Below are 23,122 nucleotides of genomic sequence, written 5' to 3'. Positions count from 1 at the left end.
TATAGAAGCACTAGTACTTTTTGTATGTCAATTTTGTATCTTGAAACTTTACTGCATTTTTTATTAGTTCTAAGAGTTTTTTGCTGGAGTCTTTAGTGTTTTCTATATATAAGTTCACATCATCTGCAAACAAAAATGATTTTAGCTTTTTCTTTCCTATTTTGTTGCCTTTTATTTCTTTCTTTTGCGTAATTGCTCTGGCTATGACTTCTAGTACAATGTTGAATAAAAGTGTCAGGAGTGGGCATTCTTGTCTTGTTCCAGATTTTTGTTGTTCCAAAAAAGCTTTCAGTATTTCCCTGTGAAATGGGAATGGTCTTGATAATGGTGAATGGTCTTTTAATGAACTGTTTGATTTGGTTTAATAATATTTTGTTGAGAATTTTTGCATCTATTTTCATATGGAATATTATCCTGTAGTTTTCTTTTTTTACAGTTTTCTTATATGGCCTTTGTATCAGGCCAATCCCGGTCTTTAAAATAAGTTTGGAAGTAGTTCTTCTTTCTCAGTTTTTTTAAAGAGTTTTAGAATAAATGGTATTACTTTTTCTATGATTGTTTAATAAAATGTATCAGAGATGTCATTTGCTCTTGGGCTTTTCTTTGATAAAATATTTTTAGTGCAGATTTAATCCTATTTCTTGTTAATGTCCTATTTTGACTTTCTATTTCTTCATAATTCAGTGTTTACAGGTTGTTTGTGTCAAGGAATATATCAATGTATTCTAAGTTTACAATTTTGTTGTTATATAATTTTTCATAGTAGCCTCTTCTGATTCTTTGTATTTCTGTAGTGTCAGTTGTAATGTCTGCTTTTTCTGGTTGTTTTGTAGATTCTTTGTTCTTTTTTCCTCTCTTGCTGTTTCATATATGGCTAAGTGATTTTCTTTAATGGAATGTTTTGATTCCCTTGTCTTTTTGTACCTCTGGTATTGGTTTTTGTTTTGTGGATACCATTAGGCTGAAAAGGAAATCTTATAATTACAGCAGGTTGTCTTAAACCTGCTGTTTAAGATATCTGATAATAACTTAACTTTGATTAGAAAATTTAAAAATCACTTGTGCAGTAATACTCCACTATCCCCACACATATTTTGAGGGTCTAATATCATAATTTACATCTTTTTTGTATTTTTCTTAATAAATTATAGTGGTTATGATTTTAATAGCTTTGTCCTTTAACATTTATACAAAAAAAGTATAAGTAATTTACACACCACCCTTAAAGTATTATTCTGTGTACTTGCTTTTACCAGTGTGTTTTACACTTTCCTTTTTTTCATGTTATTAACATTTTTTAAATTTCAGCTTAAAAACCTCCCTTTAGCGTTTCTTGCAAGACAGACATAATAGTGATGAATTCCCTCAGTTTTTCTTTGCCTGGGAATGTCTTTATTTCTCCTTCAGGCTCAAGAATATCATTGATGGGTAAAATATTTTTGATTGACAGTTTTTAATTTTTAGTTTTTTGTATTTTTCTCAGCACAATGTTTATATTATTCTACTCTTTCCTGGCTTCAAAAGTTCCTATAGAGCAGTCCGCTGCTAGCTATATTGAAACTCTTTTTTATGTTATTTTCTTATATGCTGTTGCAGCTTTCAGTATCCTCTTTGTCTCTAATTTTTGACATCTTGATTCTAATATATTTTAGGGTAGTCTTTTGTGAATTGAATCTGACTGTAGACCTTTGACTACATTTTACCTGGATGAGTACTTCTTTCATTAGGCTCAGAAAGTTTATTGCTACTATTTTTTTTAGAAAAGCATTTTACTCCTTTATTTTTCTCCTCTCCTTATTAACTCCTATTACTCATACATTTGCTCTTTTTAAGCTTTCCTATAAATCTCATAAGCATTCTTCAGTTTTTTTATTCTTTTCTATTTTTTCTCCTTTGATATATTGTCAAGTAATCTGTCTTTGAGTGAACAGATTCGTTCTTCTGCTAAATCAATTCTGCTGTTTATGCTCTCTATTGCATTTTAAAATATTATTTATTGTATTTTACAGCTCCAAAATTTGGTTTAATTTCTTTGTCTCAATCTCCATATTAGATTGCTCATTTTGATCACTTATTGTATTCTGATGTTGTTGAATTGATCCTCTTTATTTTCTTGGAGGTGGCTGAGCTTCCTCAAAAAAAGTTACTTTGAATTTTCTCTCAGGTAGTTCATAAATATTTATTTCTTTAGAGTTGGTTACTGATACTATATTTTACCCCCCTTTTGTTGATATCCTGTTTTCCTGGTTGTTCTTGATCCTTGTAGTCATGTGCTGATGTCTGCACATTCAAATAAGTAGCTTTTTACTCTATCTTCTATATAGACTGTCTTTATCTGGGAAAGCTTATCAATTGTCAGCCTGTCCAGAGATTATGGACAAGCCATTTGGTGTGGTCTCAAAGCCTAAGGTCTCTGTGGTTATTATGGCTCTTGAGCAGACCAAAAGCCTGGGGAAACTGTGGCCAGGGTGGCACTAGAGCACACCAGGAGTCCAGGGATTTACACAGCTTTTATAGCACTGAGTAGTGCCTGGATCCTGGGGCCACTGAAGCCTGCTTGTCACTGTTGTCTGTCAGGAGTTTGGGGCCACTACAGTTGGCCCAGTGGTGGTGCAGGCTGGAGACAGAGTCTGCCACGCAAGCCTAAAGCCTGGGGCTTTGTAATCCCACCTGGTACTGGGGTGGGCTTAGATGCTTAGTCTACAGTTATATTCCTAGAATATGGAGCTCTAGGGGTCTTCCTGGTGCTGGGTTTTACTGTGCGGGACTCACTGTTGAGGTCCAAGGCCAAGTCCTGTGCTCAATTCCTCATTTCTCCCTGGAGCAAATGTTATCTCTCTGTTTATTGTGCTGAATGTGCTTGGGGAATGGGTGACTCAATACTGTAAAACTGTCCTTCCAACCTTCTTCAAAACATCTTTTTTTTTTAATTGTGCTACAAAAAGGTATTGTCACTTTTCAACTTATTTCTTTGACTCTTGTAAAGATATTTTTGCACATAGATAGTTGTTCAAACTGGTATTTGTGTGGCAGATTATTATCACTGGACAGACCTATTCTGTTATCTTACTCTATCTCTCTCAACAAAATTGTTTTGAATGCCTACAATGTGTTAAAATTTACTGTAGATACTAAGAAAAAATACATTGATAAATAATACAAGTAAAATTTATGCTTTCTTTGGTCTCACACAAATGCATACAAAAAACTAAGTGATATCAGGCACTGTGATGAAAAAAATGAATTAGAGTAAGGTGAATAAATATCATGAAGAGATAAAGTGATAAGGCAAATGACTCTAATGAGATGGATTTCTAAATAGATATCTGCATGAACTGAGGGGATAAACCATACAATTATTTAGGAGAAGCAGTTTCCAAGACATGAGAATAGCCAGAATAAATCTGCCCTTAGGAAAAGCAGGGATCCCACTATCTTGACATTTTTGGTCTCTATTATATAATCCTCCTCTGAGCTCTTAAAAAATATACTTTCCCAATCATGTAAACTGATACACTTTTTATAACAGTCTGCTTGGTTGACTATTTTTTTCAACTGTTATGCAAGCACTTAGACAGCAGAGTCCTTGCCTAAATTTTTCCTGTTCTTGGTACACAGTGTCTATGTAAAAAAGCTAACAATATATTTTGTCAAAAATGAAAATATAAGCATACATTCATCTATCAACACAAACACACAACATGCATAAATATATTCATTTAATGACATGGATATCTTATGTGGCCTGTGTCTTTTGGCAATTTCATTGGTGTGTGAACATCACAGAGTGTACTTACACAAACGTAGGTGGTGCAGCCTACTATACACCTAGGATAAATTGTGTAGTCTATTGCTCTTAGGCTACAAAACTGTACAGCATGTTACTGTACTCGATACTGTATGCAATTGTAACAAAATATTAAGGATTTATGTATCAAAACATATTTAAATATAGAAAAGGAACATTGAAATTATGATATAAAAGACAAAAGCTTTTATACTTATATAATGCATTTACCATAAATGGAGCTTGCAGGACTGGAGATTGTTCTGGATAAGTCAGGGAGTTAATGGTGAATGACTGTGAAGGCCTAGGACATTACTATATAGTACTGTAGACTTTCTAAACGCTGTACACCTGTGCTACACTAAGTTTATAAAGTGATCTCTTTACTTCAATAAGTTCACAGTAGCCTACTGCAATTTATTTTACCTTATATACTTTTAATTTAAAAAATGACTATTTTATAATAACAACTAAAAACACAAACACCTTGTACAGCTGTACAAATCTTCTTTATTTGTATTCTATAAGCATTTTTCTATGTAAACTTTTTTTTTACTTTTGTTTTGTTTTGAGATGGAGTCTCACTCTGTCGCCCAGACTGGAGTGCAGTGGCGCAATCTCAGCTCACTGCAACCTCCGCCTCCCGTGTTTAAGTAATTATCTGCCTCAGCCTCCTGAGTAGCTGGGATTACAGGCATGTGCCACAATGCCCAGCTAAATTTTTTTGTATTTTTAGTAGAGATGGGGTTTCAACATCTTGGCCAGGCTGGTCTTGATCTCCTGACCTCGTGATCCACCCACCTCGGCCTCCCAAAGTGCTGGGATTACAGGCGTCAGCCACCGTGCCTGGACCTTTTTTTACTTTTTAAACGTTTTTGTTAAAAACTAAGACCCACACACACGCACACACATACACATTACACTAGGCCTACACAGGGTCAGGATCATCAACATCACTGTCTTCCACCTTCACATCTTGTCCCACTTGAAGTTCTTTAAGAACAATCATATGTATGGAGCTGTCATCTCCTATGATAAGAATATATTCTCCTGAAATACTTCTTGAAGAACTTGCCTGAAGCTATTTTATGGTTAACTTTTTTAAGAGAAGCAGAAGGATTACAATCTAAAAAAATACAACCTAAAAATATAGTATAGTAAATCAGTAATTAACATTGTTGTTTCATTATCAAGTATTATACATTGTACATGATTATATGTGATATACTTTTATACTACAGGCAGTGCAGTGTCTTTGCCTACATGAGCATCACCACAAATTCATGAATAAAGAGTTGCACCACCACATTATGACAGCTCTAACATCATTAGTGATAGAAATTTTTTAGCTCCATTATAATCCTATGGTACCACCATTGTATATGTTGTCCATCATTGACTGAAGCAGTGTTATGCAGTATAAGACTATACATATATATATATATATAATACACATACATATATACATTTATATATATACACACACACACAGACCCCTATGGATATGTATTATGTTTTACACACACACATACAACGTATTGGTTATGTTTCTCTCCCTGAAAAAAATCCTGAATGACATAGACTTTGATATTGAGAGTCGTTATAAATTATGTTTTCTGAATTGCTTCCAGGGTTTCTAGAATTGATTCTTTAATGTGATTAGATTTAAATTCATTAGCAACTGTTTCCAGTGGTACAGATGGACTGTTTCTACTGGTAAAAATGGCACTGATGGCAGTATTGTGCTGTGGCAGTAGAGATAAGCAAAATATTATCATTAAATGCTCCTAATCAAAAGGTAAGTTTTGGGTGACCATACACTTGACACCTTACAACACATTTGTCAAAATAATAGGTATAATAAGATTGGCTAATTGCTAATAATTATCCTGGGAAATGTGGAGAAAAATTAAAGAATGTATTTAAATTTCTAGTTCCAGCTGAACTTACACAACCTGAGAATTTCCATATCTGGCCTGAAATAAACCTTTATCTCCTATAGCCAGAGCAGAGGTTTCTGATAACTCAATCCAAATCTTACAAATGCTGTAATTAGCAAATCTTACAAATGGGTAAATTATGATCCAAACTGAATTCCCATCCATAAAAAGGTATACTCTTTTAAAGTTACAGCATTGATTGAGTAGGAAGGGTATCCCGGAAATTGGAATGGGGGACCTGGGAAGGATCCTGATCAATCTAGGAATATTGGACCCCTAAATTCTACTGAGTTCTTGTCAGTAGATGCAGCCCTTCTATCCCTTTCTGAATTTGTTAACCCTCAATTGCCTGAAGAAGCTGTAATGACCTCTCCTAAGGTAGTTACCTCAAGTATCAGGTAACCAAATGATGAAATTTAAAGAATGACCCATAAGAGAATGCACACAATCCAAAAGAACTGAATGATTTTTTCTTCTTCATACTAACAGCAATGAATATTAACAGAATTAAACATTTGGGATAGTGGTTGAATGAATACAGCATTGGATCAGACCAAGTTTATTCATGTGAGCCAAATGGAGATTCTAGATTCAATGATATAGCTAAATTGGTTAGAAATGACTATAGCAGTTTATTTGGCTGGTTGTCTTGGACACAGAAAGACGTTACCCTATACTATATTTAATTGTAATGCCAGGAGTGCCTTGGTGTACTGTAGAGGAATGTGTAGTGTCACAGGTCTTCCAATAGGTGTGCATGTCTGATACCTAAACCCTGAAGGCTGGGCAGTGAGTCAAAACCATGGTGCCGAACCAAGGAGCAGGTGTCCCTGAGAACCCACACATACTAGAGAGTATCCGAGAACCTACCAAAAAAAAAAGTATCATTGCTCAAGCCATAAAATTAGCTTAAAAGCAGGTTAGAGATGGGAGGTGGTGCAGATATCTAGACCGCTACCGCCGCCATCCAGGAGTGCCTTGTATATAAGTCCTAATAAACTCATCTATCCATCAAATTGGACTTGCCTGAGTCATTCTTTGGTTTCATGGTTTCTTCTCAGTTTTAGGGGGATATTACAGTCTCAAGTTTTTTTTCATAACACAAGGTATTAAAAATTTAAGGGAGATTGGAATGTTAGAGTGAATTTATCGTGTAAGGCCTGCTCACCCAACCTAGGAGGATCCAAAGGCTACATTCTTTGCCACAATTGTGGGAAACATATTTATTAAGGATTCCCAGAGTCCTTGAAGAGCTCTGGGGTTGCTGTTCTTTGCAGGCCAGAAATTATAACAGAAACTGTTGTCACTGAACTGGGATATTTAAATACAGCAATGATAATTTGATCCTGGGATAATAGGAGCTAACTTAATTACTGAAGATAACATTGAAGTAATTACCGTAATGAATACACGGAGTGATTACCATAATGAACACACTTACAGAGACCTATAGTATTAAGTTGTTTATTATGGTATCCATAGAAGAGAAATAGGTGAGAAATTGATTAAATTTTTTCTTGATCTGTATAAGTGGAAGAACTCTAGTTTAAGTTAACAATCGTGTTCCTTGATCATTAGAACATAGAGCCACAACCTTAGATTTAATTTTAAGACTTGAGCAATAAAGTCATAAAGTCTATAAGATTATAAGACTTATAGACTCAGAACCCCTTGAGTGAAAAAACTAGGTCCCCTAGAAGAAAGACCACACAAGGCTCAAAATCTGTACTTGTTATCTTTTCCCAGTTTTCTCAAAAAAGACTTAGGATTTACCACGGTCACTCTGCATTGAGGAAAAACAAATAGTTAGATTTGGGGAAGGTTATCAGACACTGGCTCTGAACTGACATGAATTTCAGGAGACCCAAAGTGTCACTGTTGTCCATCAGTCAGAGTTGAGGTTTATGGGGCTCAGGTGATCAGAAGAGTCTTAGTTCAAGTCCATCTCACGATAGATCCAATGGCTTTCTAAGCCCATCTTGTGGTTATTTCCCCAGTTCTGGAGTGCATAATTGGAATAGACATATGCAACAACTGGCAGAGTCCCCAGACTGGTTCTCTGATTTGCAGAATGAGAGCCGTTGTGGTTGAAAGTTCAAATTGGGACGCTAGAACTGCTTCCACTTACACAAAGATAGTAAGCTAAAAGTGGTAACACATTTCTAGAAGAATTGTAGACATTAGTACCATCTCATGGAAATGAAAGCTACAAAGGTGGTTATTACCATTGTCTCCACATTCAGTCACCTATTTGGTCTGTGCACAACACAGAGGGATCTTAAAAAATAATAATGGATTATCTTAAATTTAACCAGGTAGTGACTCCAGTTGCTGCTGGTGTTCAAATGAGTTTTCACTTCTTGAACAAATTAACATACCTCCTGGTACCTGGTATGTGGCTATTCACCTAGCAAGTGTCTATTAGTAAAAGTCAACAAAAGCAGTTTTATTTCAGCCAATAAGACAGCAGTATACCTTCCCTCTCCTGCTTAAGTGTTATGTAGACCTATGCTATAATTTAGTGTGCAGGGATCTATTATGTTGGTGCAAAAGTACTTACGGTTTTTGCTATTATGAGTAATTTACTCTTTTGCATCAACTTAATACTTTGCCTTTTCTGTTCACAAGACATTACACTAGTTCATTTCATTGATGACATTATGCTGTTAGGACCTAGTGAGCAAGAAATAACAACCACCTTAGACATATTAGTAAGACAATTGTGTGTCAGAATACAGGAAATAAATCTCAGAAAGATGCAGGAGCCTTCTACCTTAGTGAAATTTCTAGGGATACAGCGTTTTGTGGCAGATGGAAAGATACCATCTATGTGAAGGATAAGTTGTTGAATCTGGCCTCTTCTTTTTTTTCATTTTTATTAATTTTATTCTTCCTTCAAATCTTGGTAAAACTTCTGAAATATAAATATTTTCTATTTCACCTGAATCACAGGGTTCACAGCAATATCTTTATGCCTGATCCATATAACTTTCTCTCAATTTCTTCACACCTGGATGGTATGAATGTCTCTACCCATTTCTGATATGAAATAACAGTATCAAGTGGTTTATTTTTATTTTTATTTTTATTTTTTTAATTATGCTTTAGAATCTGGCCTCTTCTACAATCAAAATAGAGGCACAGATCTCAGTGTGTCTTTGATTTTTGAAGGCAACATGTTTCTCATTTTGGTGTGCTATTCTGCCCCATTTACCAAGTGACACAAAAAGATTCTTGTTGGCCCCACAATAAAACAAAGTTTTGCATAAAGTTCAGGGTGCAGTGCAAGCTACTCTGCCTTTTGGGTCATATTAGCCAATCTATCCAATGGTTCTTGATGTGTCAGTGGCAGATAGAGATGGTGTTCTAAGCCTTTTACAGGCTGATATAGCAGAAGCCCCTAGGATTTTAAAGGAAATTGCTGCCATCTTCTGCAGACAAGAACTTTTGTTTTGAGAAGCAGATTTGGACTTGCCACAGGGCCTTAGTAGATAATGAATGTTTAATCACTGGTCATGAACTTACCATACAACCTAGTCTGGTTATCATGAAGTGAAAGTTTCCTCAACCCTCAGTCCATTGAATCAGACATGTGCATCAGCACTCCATAATCAAAAAGAAGTGGTATATATGGAATTATTCTTGAGCAGGTCCTTAAGGCAAAAGCCATTTACATGAAAAATTGGTATAAATGTTCATGGTTTCCACTTCTGTTACATTACCTTCTCAGTTCCAATTCACACCAACAGTATTATGCATATTCCCTATAATCAGCTGACTCAGGAAGAAAAAATTGGGGCCTTGTTTACAGTTGATTCTCCATGACATGCATAAACTACTTGAATGTAAACTGCTACAGTACTGCAATCACACTCTGAGATAACTCTGAAGGACAGTGGTGAAAGGAAATCCTTTCAATGGACAAAATTTTGAGCAGTGCACTTGGTTGTTTATTTTTCTTGGAATGAGAAATAATCAAATGGACAATTGTATACAGATTCATGAACTGTTGCCATTGATTTGTCTGACTTGTCAGGGACTTGGAAGTAACATGATTGGAATATTGGAGACAAGGATGTCTGGAAAAGAGAAATGTATATAGATCACTTCAAATGGGCAAAATGTGAAAATAATATGTGTGTTCTATGTAAATGATCACCAAAGGGTTTCCTGAGCAAGGAGGATTCCAGGAATAAAGTGAGTTATAATGACCCTCTCTCTGGATGCCAGTCAGTCTCTTTCCCCAGATATGTCTCGCATTGCTCAATGGGTTCATGAACAACATGGTCATTGTTGAAAGGATGGAGGTAAGGCATGGGCTAAGAAACATGGGCTTCTGTGACATGACTGAGGACATGATCTGCCAACAGCAGAAATTAAAACTGATTCTCCGATATGGCACCATTCTCCAGAGTGATTAGATTATCTTGGTGGCAGTTTGATTGCATTGAATGGCTTCCATCCTGGAAGTGGCAGCATTTTGTTCTTACTAGAATAGACACTCACTCTGGATATGGATTTACCTTCCTTATATGCAATTAGCAAAAACTTCCATGAATGTACTTACAGAATGACTTATTCACTACCATTGTGTTCTGTACAGCTGTACAGCTGTACAGTTCTAGCTTGCTTCTTTGAAGTAACTCACTGCATGGCAAAGAAAATATGGCTATGAGCCCATGCTCATGGATTTCAATGGTTTTACCACTTCACTTATCTTCCTGAAGCAGCTGGCTTGGAAGAACAATGGAATGATTTTTGAAGACTCACCACAGCACCAGCTCGGTGGCAATACCTTGTAGATATGGGACAATATTCAGCAAAGTTTCTATGTGCTTTAAATCAGCATGTCGTGTATGGTAATGTTTACCCTGTAATCAGAATTCATGAGTTCAGAAATCAAGGGATGGGTTTGGAAGTGGCTCCACTCACTATTTCTCCTAGCAATGTGCTAGAAAAACTTTTGCTTTCTGTTCCCACCGCATTAACCTGCATTAGTCATCTGAGAGGTCTTAGTTTCAAAAGCCTTCCACAAGGAGGTACAACATTCATTTCACTGACCTGGAAGTTAAAAATGCTACCAGGAACGGTGGGCTCTTTATGCCTCTGAATCAACTGGAAAAAAGAAAGTGACTATCCTGGCTCAAGTGATTGATCCTGATTATTAAGAAAAAATCGGACAGCTGCAACACAATAGAGATAAGGAACAGTATGTCTGGAATACAGAAGATCCTGTAGGGCATGTCTTAGCATTCCCGTGCCCCGTGATTAAAGTCATTGGTAAATTACAACCACCCAGTTCAGGCAGCAAGACTAGTAGTGGCCCAGACTATTCAAGAATAAACATTTGGTCACCCTACCAGGTAAATTAAATGGCCAAGGTGCTTGCTGAGGGCAGGAAGAATGTGGACTAAGTAGTGGAATGTGGTAGCAGCCATGAGCACGTGACCAGTCACATAAATGAGGGCAGCTAATTGTTATGAGATTTATTTCTTATTTTGTTATAAGTAATATGTTTCTCCCCCCACTTGTTTTTTTATTACATAACATAAAACATATTAATAATAATTAACTTTACATCACAGTATTTAATTTACAGGATAGTAAGGAGAAGGGTAACCATCACCCAAGGACTTCACATCCTCTTTTGGGAAAAAGGTTAATGTGTTTTCTATTGTATGCAGAATTATTGTGTCATGTTAGGTAAATATATGACTTCGTTTCTGTCTTCATTTGGATATTTAGTTTGGTTTAAGTAGATGGATATAGATGTTAAGTTGACAAAGGGAGGACTATAATGACAAATTTCATGCCAACCTGAGTAGGCAATAATACACAGTTATTCAGTGAAACATTAATATAGGTGTCACTGTGAAGATATTTTGTACATTGGTTAACATCTAAAATCAATTGACTTTAAAGGATATTATCCTGCATAATGTGTGTGACCCTCATCTAATTATTAAAAGGCCTTAGGCTGGGTTTATTGGCTCACACCTGTAGTTTCAGCATTTTAGAAGACCTAGACAGGAGGATCATCCCATTCCAAGAGTTGGAGTCTGCGGTGAGCCATGAGTGCACCATTGTACTCCTGCCTCACCAGACCGAGACTCTATCTCAAAAAAAAGAACAAAAAGTCCGGGCACAGCTGCTCATGACTGTAATCCCAACACTTTGGGAGACCGAGGCCAGTGGATCACGAGGTTAGGAGATCGAGACCATCCTAGCTAACACGGTGAAACCCTGTCTCTACTAAAAATACAAAAAATTAGCAGGGCATGATGGCAGGTGCCTCTAGTCCCAGCTACTCGGGAGGCTGAGGCAGGAGAATGGTGTGAACCCGAGAGATGGAGCTTGCAATGAGCTGAGATCATGCCACTGCACTCCAGCCTGGGCGACAGATTGAGACTCAGTCTCAAAAAAAAAAAAAAAAAAAAAAGAGAAAAATGTAAGATTTTCTACAAAATAAAAAAAATTCTGCTCCCCTGACTGCAGCCTCAACTTCTGCCTGATTTTTCAGCCTGTTTCTGACCTCCCTACAGATAATCAACTTGACAGACCCAACAATCATGTGAGATCTGATCTAATTCTTTTAAACTCTCTTTCTCTTCTTTCAGTATACCCTATTCGTGGTTACTTTTCTCTAGGGGACCCTCTTTGATATGATGATGTAAATACATATAATATTTCTTCAGAGAAAAAGCAATTTAAAAAGGAGCAAACACCCCTAAAACTGCAGTGGAAAGCATTATCGTTAATGGGAATGTTCAGACTCTACGTTATCTGCTCATCAATATTTATGACATTGATTTTCTTTTATCTCTTACTATAAGTTTTATTCGTAGGGCTTTTCCTCTTAAAGTTGCAGATGCACTATCCTCTAAACAAACCTTGTGCTTGTGTACATTACTGGCATCGTTTCTGCCATTTGAAATCTCCTCCCATGGTTCAGTGCCTATTCAAATGTTGTGTACACTTCAGGGTCCATATCAAATACCTCCTTTGCCAGAATGCTTCTCCAGTCAGTCTAGTGATAAAGCAATACTTCTGTTTAAGCCATTATATAGCCATAGTACTTACTGCTAGGACTGGCATTGAATCCTCTTTCTGGCTTTTAAAAAAATCTCAATATTTCTTGGGTATTAGTACTTGTACTTTCTGTAGCTATCTATTTACTCAAAAGTCTTTAGGTTAAGTGGGAAAATATGTAAATATAACAAACTACAGATATACCCTGTGTATAGCTGATGACTGTCATAATGCTGGAACTACAGGCAATCTCACTTATCTTCAAGTAAATCAAATCGCCTGTTTTCAGCATGCTATACTTTTTGCTCTAATCCACCCTATTTTGCTGGTACTATTCACACTATAAGACAACTACATTTTGAAATGTTCTTCCTTGTAGAATCTTTATAATTCAACGCACTCCTTCCCATTAGTATCTTCCCTCTAGGTAATCTTATATAATGGCCTGTCCAGATAACTGTAATATGACCCTCTGTACCTCTGATTTTTCCACTGAGCTCCAGTAAGACATTTGATAGACCTCTCAAAATTGCCACAGTAAAACAGGAACAATGATGCCTTCTACTACTTAAGTAGAATATGTTGCCATCTTCTATCTTTTTTATCTCAGTCGACGGGGCCAACATGAACCCAGTTATCTTCCTAAAATCCTAAAAAAAAAAAAAATTTTCTTTTTTCTGCATTATTTTCCATACCATATCAAGCTTATATTGTTGATTTTCTTTCCCAAATTATTGCCTTATCTATTGAATTGCTGTAGTCTTCAGTGCCAATGTCCCAGTGTAAACCACTATCACCTTCTATCTAGGCTACTAAAATAGAGAGTGGTCATATTTGTTTTCAACCTACAATGCTATGATGACTCAAAATTATATTTTTGCAGTGCAAAACAAATAATATCATTCTCTTTCTTAAGCCCTCAAATGGGTTTGCAATGCACTTAAAAGAAAATTTGACCAACTTTATCTGGTACTACTTTTCATTCTCGGAGTTCTTTATTCTTTGGTCCATGTTCAATTTTCTGAACACATCAAGCTCTCCCTTGACTAGAGGTTTTAAAATCGCATAATCCAAGTTCTTTCTATAACTGACTACTTTCTGCTGTCCATGTCTTAGAATCAAATCTAAATTAGATAGATATTTCCTCCACTTTTTTTGTCACTTCTTCCAGCTATATTTCTAAAAAGCTATGACTATCATAAATAAAAGCACATTTAATATAAATTTGCTGTCTGTATCTCTCCCACAAAACTGCAATATCCAAATTTAAAATTCATGAGAGGTCTCATTGTTCAATTCCCACCTATGAGTGAGAATATGCGGTGTTTGGTTTTTTGTTCTTGTGATAGTTTACTGAGAATGATGGTTTCCAGTTTCATCCATGTCCCTACAAAGGACATGAACTCATCATTTTTTATGGCTGCATAGTATTCCATGGTGTATATGTGCCACATTTTCTTAATCCAGTCTATCATTGTTGGACATTTGGGTTGGTTCCAAGTCTTTGCTATTGTGAATAATGCCGCAATAAACATACGTGTGCATGTGTCTTTATAGCAGCATGATTTATAGTCATTTGGGTATATACCCAATAATGGGATGGCTGGGTCAAATGGTATTTCTAGTTCTAGATCCCTGAGGAATCGCCACACTGACTTCCACAATGGTTGAACTAGTTTACAGTCCCACCAACAGTGTAAAAGTGTTCCTATTTCTCCACATACTCTCCAGCACTTGTTGTTTCCTGACTTTTTAATGATTGCCATTCTAACTGGTGTGAGATGATATCTCATAGTGGTTTTGATTTGCATTTCTCTGATGGCCAGTGATGATGAGCATTTTTTCATGTGTTTTTTGGCTGCATAAATGTCTTCTTTTGAGAAGTGTCTGTTCATGTCCTTTGCCCACTTTTTGATGGGGTTGTTTGTTTTTTTCTTGTAAATTTGTTTGAGTTCATTGTAGATTCTGGATATTAGCCCTTTGTCAGATGAGTAGGTTGCGAAAATTTTCTCCCATGTTGTAGGTTGCCTGTTCACTCTGATGGTAGTTTCTTTTGCTGTGCAGAAGCTCTTTAGTTTAATTAGATCCCATTTGTCAATTTTGGCTTTTGTTGCCATTGCTTTTGGTGTTTTGGACATGAAGTCCTTGCCCACGCCTATGTCCTGAATGGTAATGCCTAGGTTTTCTTCTAGGGTTTTTATGGTTTTAGGTCTAACGTTTAAATCTTTAATCCATCTTGAATTAATTTTTGTATAAGGTGTAAGGAAGGGATCCAGTTTCAGCTTTCTACATATGGCTAGCCAGTTTTCCCAGCACCATTTATTAAATAGGGAATCCTTTCCCCATTGCTTGTTTTTCTCAGGTTTGTCAAAGATCAGATAGTTGTAGGTAAGTGGGGTTATTTCTGAGGGCTCTGTTCTGTTCCATTGATCTATATCTCTGTTTTGGTACCAGTACCATGCTGTTTTGGTTACTGTAGCCTTGTAGTATAGTTTGAAGTCAGGTAGTGTGATGCCTCCAGCTTTGTTCTTTTGGCTTAGGATTGACTTGGCGATGCGGGCTCTTTTTTGGTTCCATATGAACTTTAAAGTAGTTTTTTCCAATTCTGTGAAGAAAGTCATTGGTAGCTTGATGGGGATGGCATTGAATCTGTAAATTACCTTGGGCAGTATGGCCATTTTCACGATATTGATTCTTCCTACCCATGAGCATGGAATGTTCTTCCATTTGTTTGTATCCTCTTTTATTTCCTTGAGCAGTGGTTTGTAGTTCTCCTTGAAGAGGTCCTTCACATCCCTTGTAAGTTGGATTCCTAGGTATTTTATTCTCTTTGAAGCAATTGTGAATGGGAGTTCACTCATGATTTGGCTCTCTGTTTGGGAAGGGGAATATCACACTCTGGGGACTGTGGTGGGGAGGGGGGAGGGGGGAGGGATAGCACTGGGAGATATACCTAATGCTAGATGACGAGTTAGTGGGTGCAGCGCACCAGCATGGCACATGTATACATATGTAACTAACCTGCACAACGTGCACATGTACCCTAAAACTTAAAGTATAATAAAAAATAAAAATAAAAAAAAATAAAATTCATGAGAGGAAGATTTCATCTATCCAACTGAATCACTAACAAATGAAATAGATCTGCCAGGCACAGTGGCTCACATTTGTAATCCAGCATTTTGGGAGGCTGAGGTGGGTAGATTGCTTGAACCCAGAAATTCAAGATTGACCTGAGAATCATAGAGAAACCCCTCTATACAAAAAAAGAAAAGAAAACAAAACAACAACAACAAAAATTAGCTGGATGTGATGGTGTGCACCTGTGGTCCTAGCTATTTGGGAGGCTGAATTGGGAGGATCACTTGAGCCTGGGAATCTGAGGCTGCAGTGAGCCATGATCATGCCACTGCACTCCAGCCTGGGTAACAGAACAAGACCCTGTCTCAAATAAAATAAAATAAAATAAGCTGGGCGCGGTGGCTCACTCCTGTAATCCCAGCACTTTGGGAGGCTGAGGCGGGTGGATCATGAGGTCAGGAGATCGAGACCAACTTGGCTAACACGGTGAAACCCTGTCTCTACTAAAAATACAAAAAATTAGCCAGGTGTGGTGGTGGGCGCCTGTAGTCCCAGCTACTCGGGAGGCTGAGGCAAGAGAATGGCATGAACCCAGGAGGCGGAGCTTGCAGTGAGCCGAGATTGTGCCACTGCACTCCAGCCTGGGCGACAGAGCGAGACTCCATCTCAAAATAAATAAATAAATAAAAAATTAATTAATTAATTAATTAATTAAATAAAATGGATCTTGACACATGTATCTATTCAGTACATGTATATTTAAACAAGTAAAAATGAAGTTCCAAGTTATGCATATAAGATAATACTATTCTACAGTAGACATAATTCATAGTAGCTTCTGAAAATTGTTTATTGTAATGTTTTCAAACTAAGCATGGCATACTAAAAATACTACATAAATATTCACATTCACAAATTACATACCTGAACTATGTAATTAATGTATGTGAATTCTTTGAGTTGTAGAGAATAACATATTTCAGAAATTAAAGTAAATTATTAAAAAAAAAACTTCAGTAGCTACTTCACAAACATAACATTGGCAACTATACATGTAGTGTCATTGGCAAAAGCTTGCAGAGGTCAGCTGTTTACAAACTTTCATTAGAGGAAAATATTGGTTTCTATATGTAAATGGGTAGATTTAAGTAGTTGTTATTTTTTTCTTTTATACAATTTTAATCATATTGTTAGCATAGGTTCAGATATCTGTCTTCTTCAGAGCTCTAACAACTTTTTGAAGCTTCAATAATTACATCTTTAAGATAATAAAGCATAATGTTTCAAAAAGCTATAAGAGGGATTTAGGTATAATTATGTCTATTTTTTTAAAGGGGATCTGGTAACAGACAAAACAAGCAACAATAACAAAAGAAAATAACAACAGAATCAATCAAATGTTCACCAACAAAGAAAACAGAAATATTGCCTAACACCAACTTTCTTTATTAAGATATAATAAAAAATAACACTAAGTTTACCACCTTCAAATGACCTGATAATGGAGGGATTCAGAGCACTGGGATTGAAGGGTTGCTGGGTACTAACCTGGGTAGAACCAAGGGTGTAGACAAAGGAAAGCGGTTTTTATTTATGTCTGTATGTCTGTGTTTAATAAATAAAGGGATTAAATGAAGCTACAGGTTTGAGAACTATTGGTTCTCTTATGTTGGCCAAGTACTGTAAACAATGTAACTGGCTATAATATTACTTATGTCTTCTAAAGACCACCATAGGGCCAGGTGCAATGGCTCACACCTATAATCCCAGCACTTTCGGAGGCTGAGGCAGGTGGATCACCTGAGGTCAGGAGTTTGAGACCAGCCTGGTGAACATGGTGAAACCCTGTCTCTACTGAAAATATAAAAATTAGCCAGGCGTGGTGGCATGTGCCTGTAATCCCAGCTACTCAGGAGGCTGAGGCAGGAAGAGGCAGAGGTGGCAGTGAGCCAAGACTGCACCACTGTACTCCAGCTTGGGCGACAGAGCGAGACTTCTTTTCAAACATAAATAAATGGCCGGGTGCGGTGGCTCACGCCTGTAATCCCAGCACTTTGGGAGGCTGAGGTGGGTGGATCAGAAGGTCAGGAGATCGAGACCATCCTGGCCAACATGGTGAAACCCTGTCTCTACTAAAAATACAAAAATTTGCTGAGCATGGTGATGCACACCTGTAGTCCCAGCTACTCTGGAGGCTGAGGCAGAAGAATCGCTTGAACCAGAGAATCGGAGGTTGCAGTGAGCCAAGATCGCACCACTGCACTCCAGCCTGGCGACAGAACGAGACTCCGTCTCAAAAATAAATAAGTAAATAAAAAATAATAAATAAATAAATATTAAAATTAAAATAAAAAAATAAAGACCACAATAGAAAACATGAACTGGGGACATGCCAAAATATCATTCACATTTTATGTGCTTTCTGGTCAAAGATGGGCAAGCAATAGCTTAAAACATGTACATTTTTTTAAGTAAAACTTTTCAAGTTCTTTCTAAAGTAAAATACATATTTTATTAAGATATTTAAAATATGTTCAAGGTCTTATTGAGGACTAGAAGCTAAGCCCAACATACGTATTCTAGTCACACATTCAATTCTGAATCAAGGCAGGTGAAGATACACTTCCATCACGTCCTTTCGGTTTATTAGAGCCTCCAAATGAAAATGGAAAAACATGATCTAGGACAACACGTAATGCTTTCTTAGTATCACCCACAACAGCCATAGGAGGAGGTTATGGAGTAATACCTTAACAACAAAATAATGACATGGTCAACTTTTGTATTGATTTATAAACTATGGAATGATTGACTTATGATGCTATTAAAATACTACTTATCAATTTTGATGGGTGATGGTTACAAAGAAACTTGTTTGAGACATTTTTAACCAGTGGCATATTCACTTTAAGTTAAAGGTTCTTCAACAGGTTCATATATATATTTGGATATATGTGTGGGTATGCATACGTGTGTGTATGTAGAAATAATGTGAATATAAAGACGATGACACAGTTAAAGTAACTATTTCATCACTGTAATTCTACTGCATCATAAATGTTTTGAATACAACAGTGCCATGTACAGTGGAAACAGATACTTTGTTGACTGATGACATGATTTGGATTCTAGAATTTTTTAAAATACAGTACATATTGATTTTATTATTAAGAAATTGTTTGTAGGATAATTATGTGGATAAATATTGACACAGTAAGTCTCTGGTGATCTTGTAGCCCTGAGTATGGAATTTTAGTGGCACTCAATTATGATATTATTAACCATAGATGGTTTATTTAAATTTCTATTGAGATGCTGAGTTTAGTCTCAGCTTTTTTTTTTCTGTCCAAAATAGAAAATGAAAAAAAAAAATCACTTAGGCAGACTTTTCTAAATAAGAAACAATTCCGTGGGAGTGAATTAGATTCTCTATCCCACTTGTGCACAGAAACAATCTATTACTATACATTTATCCAATTTTTATTTTGAAAAATTAACATTATCTCAAAGAATCCATAGTCAATAAACTTATGTTGTATGATTTTTGTATACAGAAAATCTTAAATAGTAACTGTATGTTTACTCTTGTTACATCATCAAAACTAAAACAGAATGTGATGAGAAAAAAATAAGTAACTTAAAAGCTGTATTGACTACTGTTTGTCCAGAGCAGTGTGTTAAAAATAGTCCTGTCAAGCAACATGAGTGGAACTGGAGAACATTATATTAAGTGAAATAAGCCAGGCACATAGAGGCAAGTACCCTGGTTTATTATTAATATGTGGAACAACGACAACAAAAAGCTCATGACATAGAAAGTGGAATGATGGTAGCCAGAAGCTGTGAAGGGTAGTAGGGAGGGGAGGGATAAAGTGGGGATGGTTAATAGGTACAAAAATACAATTAGAATGAACAAGATGATGTATTTGAGAGCACGAGATGACTAGAGTAAACAATAATATATTTTATATTTTAATATAACTGTAAGAGTGGAATTGGAATGTTTCTAACATAAATGATAAGGGCCTGAGGTGATGAATACCCACATTACCCTGAGTCAGCCACTGCACATTGTATGCCTGTATTAAAATATTACATGTTCCCCATAAATATATACAATTATTATGTATCAAAATATTTTTTTAAAAAGGGCATTCTTACTCTATGTGTGAGATATTCCTAAATGTGGAAGGTATCAATCATATTATAACTATAATAATTTAGCACTCTGGAAAGATCACATACCTCCAAAGGTGGTCTTCAAATACTAATAGAAAAAAAGAGAGTTGTGAAAGTGTACACTTGAGCATTCAGTTGAGATCTAGTATATGGTTATCTCATCTCTGTAAATAATCAGATAGATTAGGCTTCCTTATGCAAACCAATCAACTAATTGACAAAATTGAGGAGGATGACAACGAAACAACAAAACCTTGTTAATTATTCACCATAAGAATTATGTCCAATGAGAAGAGATAGATAGCAATGACCTCTAAAAGAAAAATATATTCAATTGCTTTTGAGAAAGTAAGTTTTTCTTTGGTTATCTCTACTATCCCTGTGTATAGAAGTCTCCTCTTCCAAGACAGACTTAACATGTAAAGGAAAGAAATGAGAAAAACGTTCTAGTGTCTCTGCACATAAAATGTTTCTATTAAACACTAAAATTCAACATATGTCTTTTGATATTTCTGATTGTGTTTATTTTGAGGAAATAGCTAAGAGTAAAACTGCGGCAAATGATATACATTTTAAAACAAATATCATTTATTCAATACTCAGTTGATACAGAGAAAAGATACAGATTGTTTTACTTTCAATATAGTTTAATTCATCAAGGAATCATTGATTTTTTTCTTCTGTGCAAAGTTTGGTCCTTGGTATTATATGAGGTAGAAAAATGAATAACCTGTAATCCCTAGTTACAATGAGCTCATAGTCAATAGAATAATACAGATTCATAAACTGGCATACAAAATATTAAGTAGTGATATCCTAAAAAAGAGCAATGCCCTCAAACTTAAGCAGGCATCAGAATTACCAGGAGGAATTATTAAAACATAGATTGATTGATTCCACCCCCAGAAGTTATGATTTGGTAGGTATAATGTAGGACCCAGATAATTTGAATTTCTAACCAGTTCTCATATTATGCTTATGCTGCTGGTTGTGGAATGACACTTTAAAAATTATTGCTTAAAATGATGACAGAGGGAGATATTTATTTTGACTTAGCTGTGAAAGGAATAATTCCCAAGGGATGTGAACTTACTGTTTGATAAATTATTAGAATTTGACAGGAAGATGAGAAAGTAGAGACTAATATAGAAAGAAAATAAGTCAATCACATATACCAATGAAACAAAATGTTATAATTGTGTGTAGAATGTGTGGTTGGAGTATGAATGAGTTTATTTGATTAATAAAATGAAAACCTAGAACATTGTGCAATAAATATTTACTAAACATTTGTATATGACTATCACAATACAACTTATATTTAGTGAGGCAGTGCATCACACCAGTATGGCTAGAGTTACATCAAATAACAATACCAAGTTCTGACGATAATCAGTTGTAACTAAAACTTTATCCATTTCTGGTTGATGTGTAAAATATCACACCATTTTTCAAAAATTCTTTGTCAGACTTTTATAATGTTAAACGGACCCTTAGCCTATGACTCAGACATAGGCTGCATTTTATCCCTAGATAAGTTGCCAAGAGTAATAAAAAAGTCAACAAAAAGACAAATGCATAAATGTTCAAAGAAGGTTAATCATATCAGATCTTAATTTCAAATTGTAATCAACAAAAGTTCATCAAAGGGTGAATGGGGAAAGAATGCACAAATATGAGTAAATCTCAAAATTATTATGCTGGGACTACAATGGAGTATAAAATGTATAATTCCATTTTTAAAAAACTTTTAGAACAGGTAAAGTTAATCTATGATGATTGAAATCACATTACTGGTTTTCTAGGATAGCCAGTGGGGTACATAAATAGAAATCTACATGACAAAAATTTCTGGGTTATGGAAAGCTTCCATTATTTGATAGAGGTGGTCATGTGGAGTAATCTCACTAAAATGAAATTAATAGAATTTATTAAAAGAATAGCTGTTGTTCATAATGGTGAAAAAAGAAAAATTTAGGATGACTTATGTTTTAAGCCTACATAGTGAATGTATGTTATTAGTAAGTAAAGTAGAAAAACCAAAATCCAAAAGTAAAAGTAGTATTTGTAGATATCTTGGATTTCTATTGTTGTATGATAACTTACAATAAATGTAGTGGCTTAGACAACACACCTTTACTATTTCATCACTTCTACAGTTCAAGAGTCCAAGCAAGACTTAGCTGGGCTGTTTCAGGACTCCCAAGGCTGATGTCAAGGCATTATTTAGGCTGCACTCTCATCTTAAGGCTTGCCTGGGAAATAATTGACTTCTGTGCTCTCTCAGGTTGTTGTCAGCATTTATTGCCTTGTAGCTATAGGACATGTGATAACTTGCTTCCTTAAAACCAGCAATGAAAAGAGAAAAGGAGAAGAACCCAGTGAGAAAGAGCATGCCTGTATGAAAGAGGAAGAGAGAAAGATGCTTGCCAAATAGGTTTTACAGTCTTATCAATCTTCTGTAATCATGTCAATACAATCACATATTTCTCATCACCTTTGTCATGTTTCATTCGTTAGCAGTAAATCATATGTCTTTACACAACCAAGGGAGGGATTATCCAAGAATGTAAAGACCAGAAACCAGGAATCATGAGGTCACCTAAAAGTCTATTCTCCATCTTCCATACCAGAGGACATAAAAGTACGATTTTGGACTTGAATTTCTGTGTCTTTTCTGTACCTCTACCAAGAAGATAGTAGAAAATGCTATCTTGATTGGAGATTTGTGATTAAGACTACAAATATTACAAAATACGTAAATAGCATGCTGATTAGTGTTCACATTTCACATTGATTTCATGTTGTTCTAATTACTTTCTGGATTATAAAATAGACTAAAATATAAAAGTATAAAATGCACAAATAAAATGTTACGTAAATTTCTATTTTTATAATAAAATACATTCATTTTTAGTACAATGCAAACAAGGAGAGGAATAAATTTGCCTACTTATATCAATTGAGGCATGGAATTTAAAATTATTTTTTCCTGGAAATGATGAGAGACAAAGACATGCACTGCTATAAAACAAGAGCAAGGGAGCAAAGATGGATGTCCATTCTGAGCCAGTAGAGTCATTGAACATATGTTCTTGTTTCTGAG

Source organism: Pan troglodytes, chromosome 14, assembly GCF_028858775.2.
Source record: "Pan troglodytes isolate AG18354 chromosome 14, NHGRI_mPanTro3-v2.0_pri, whole genome shotgun sequence".
Lineage (NCBI taxonomy): Eukaryota > Metazoa > Chordata > Mammalia > Primates > Hominidae > Pan > Pan troglodytes.
Note: the sequence above shows the minus strand (reverse complement) of the source record.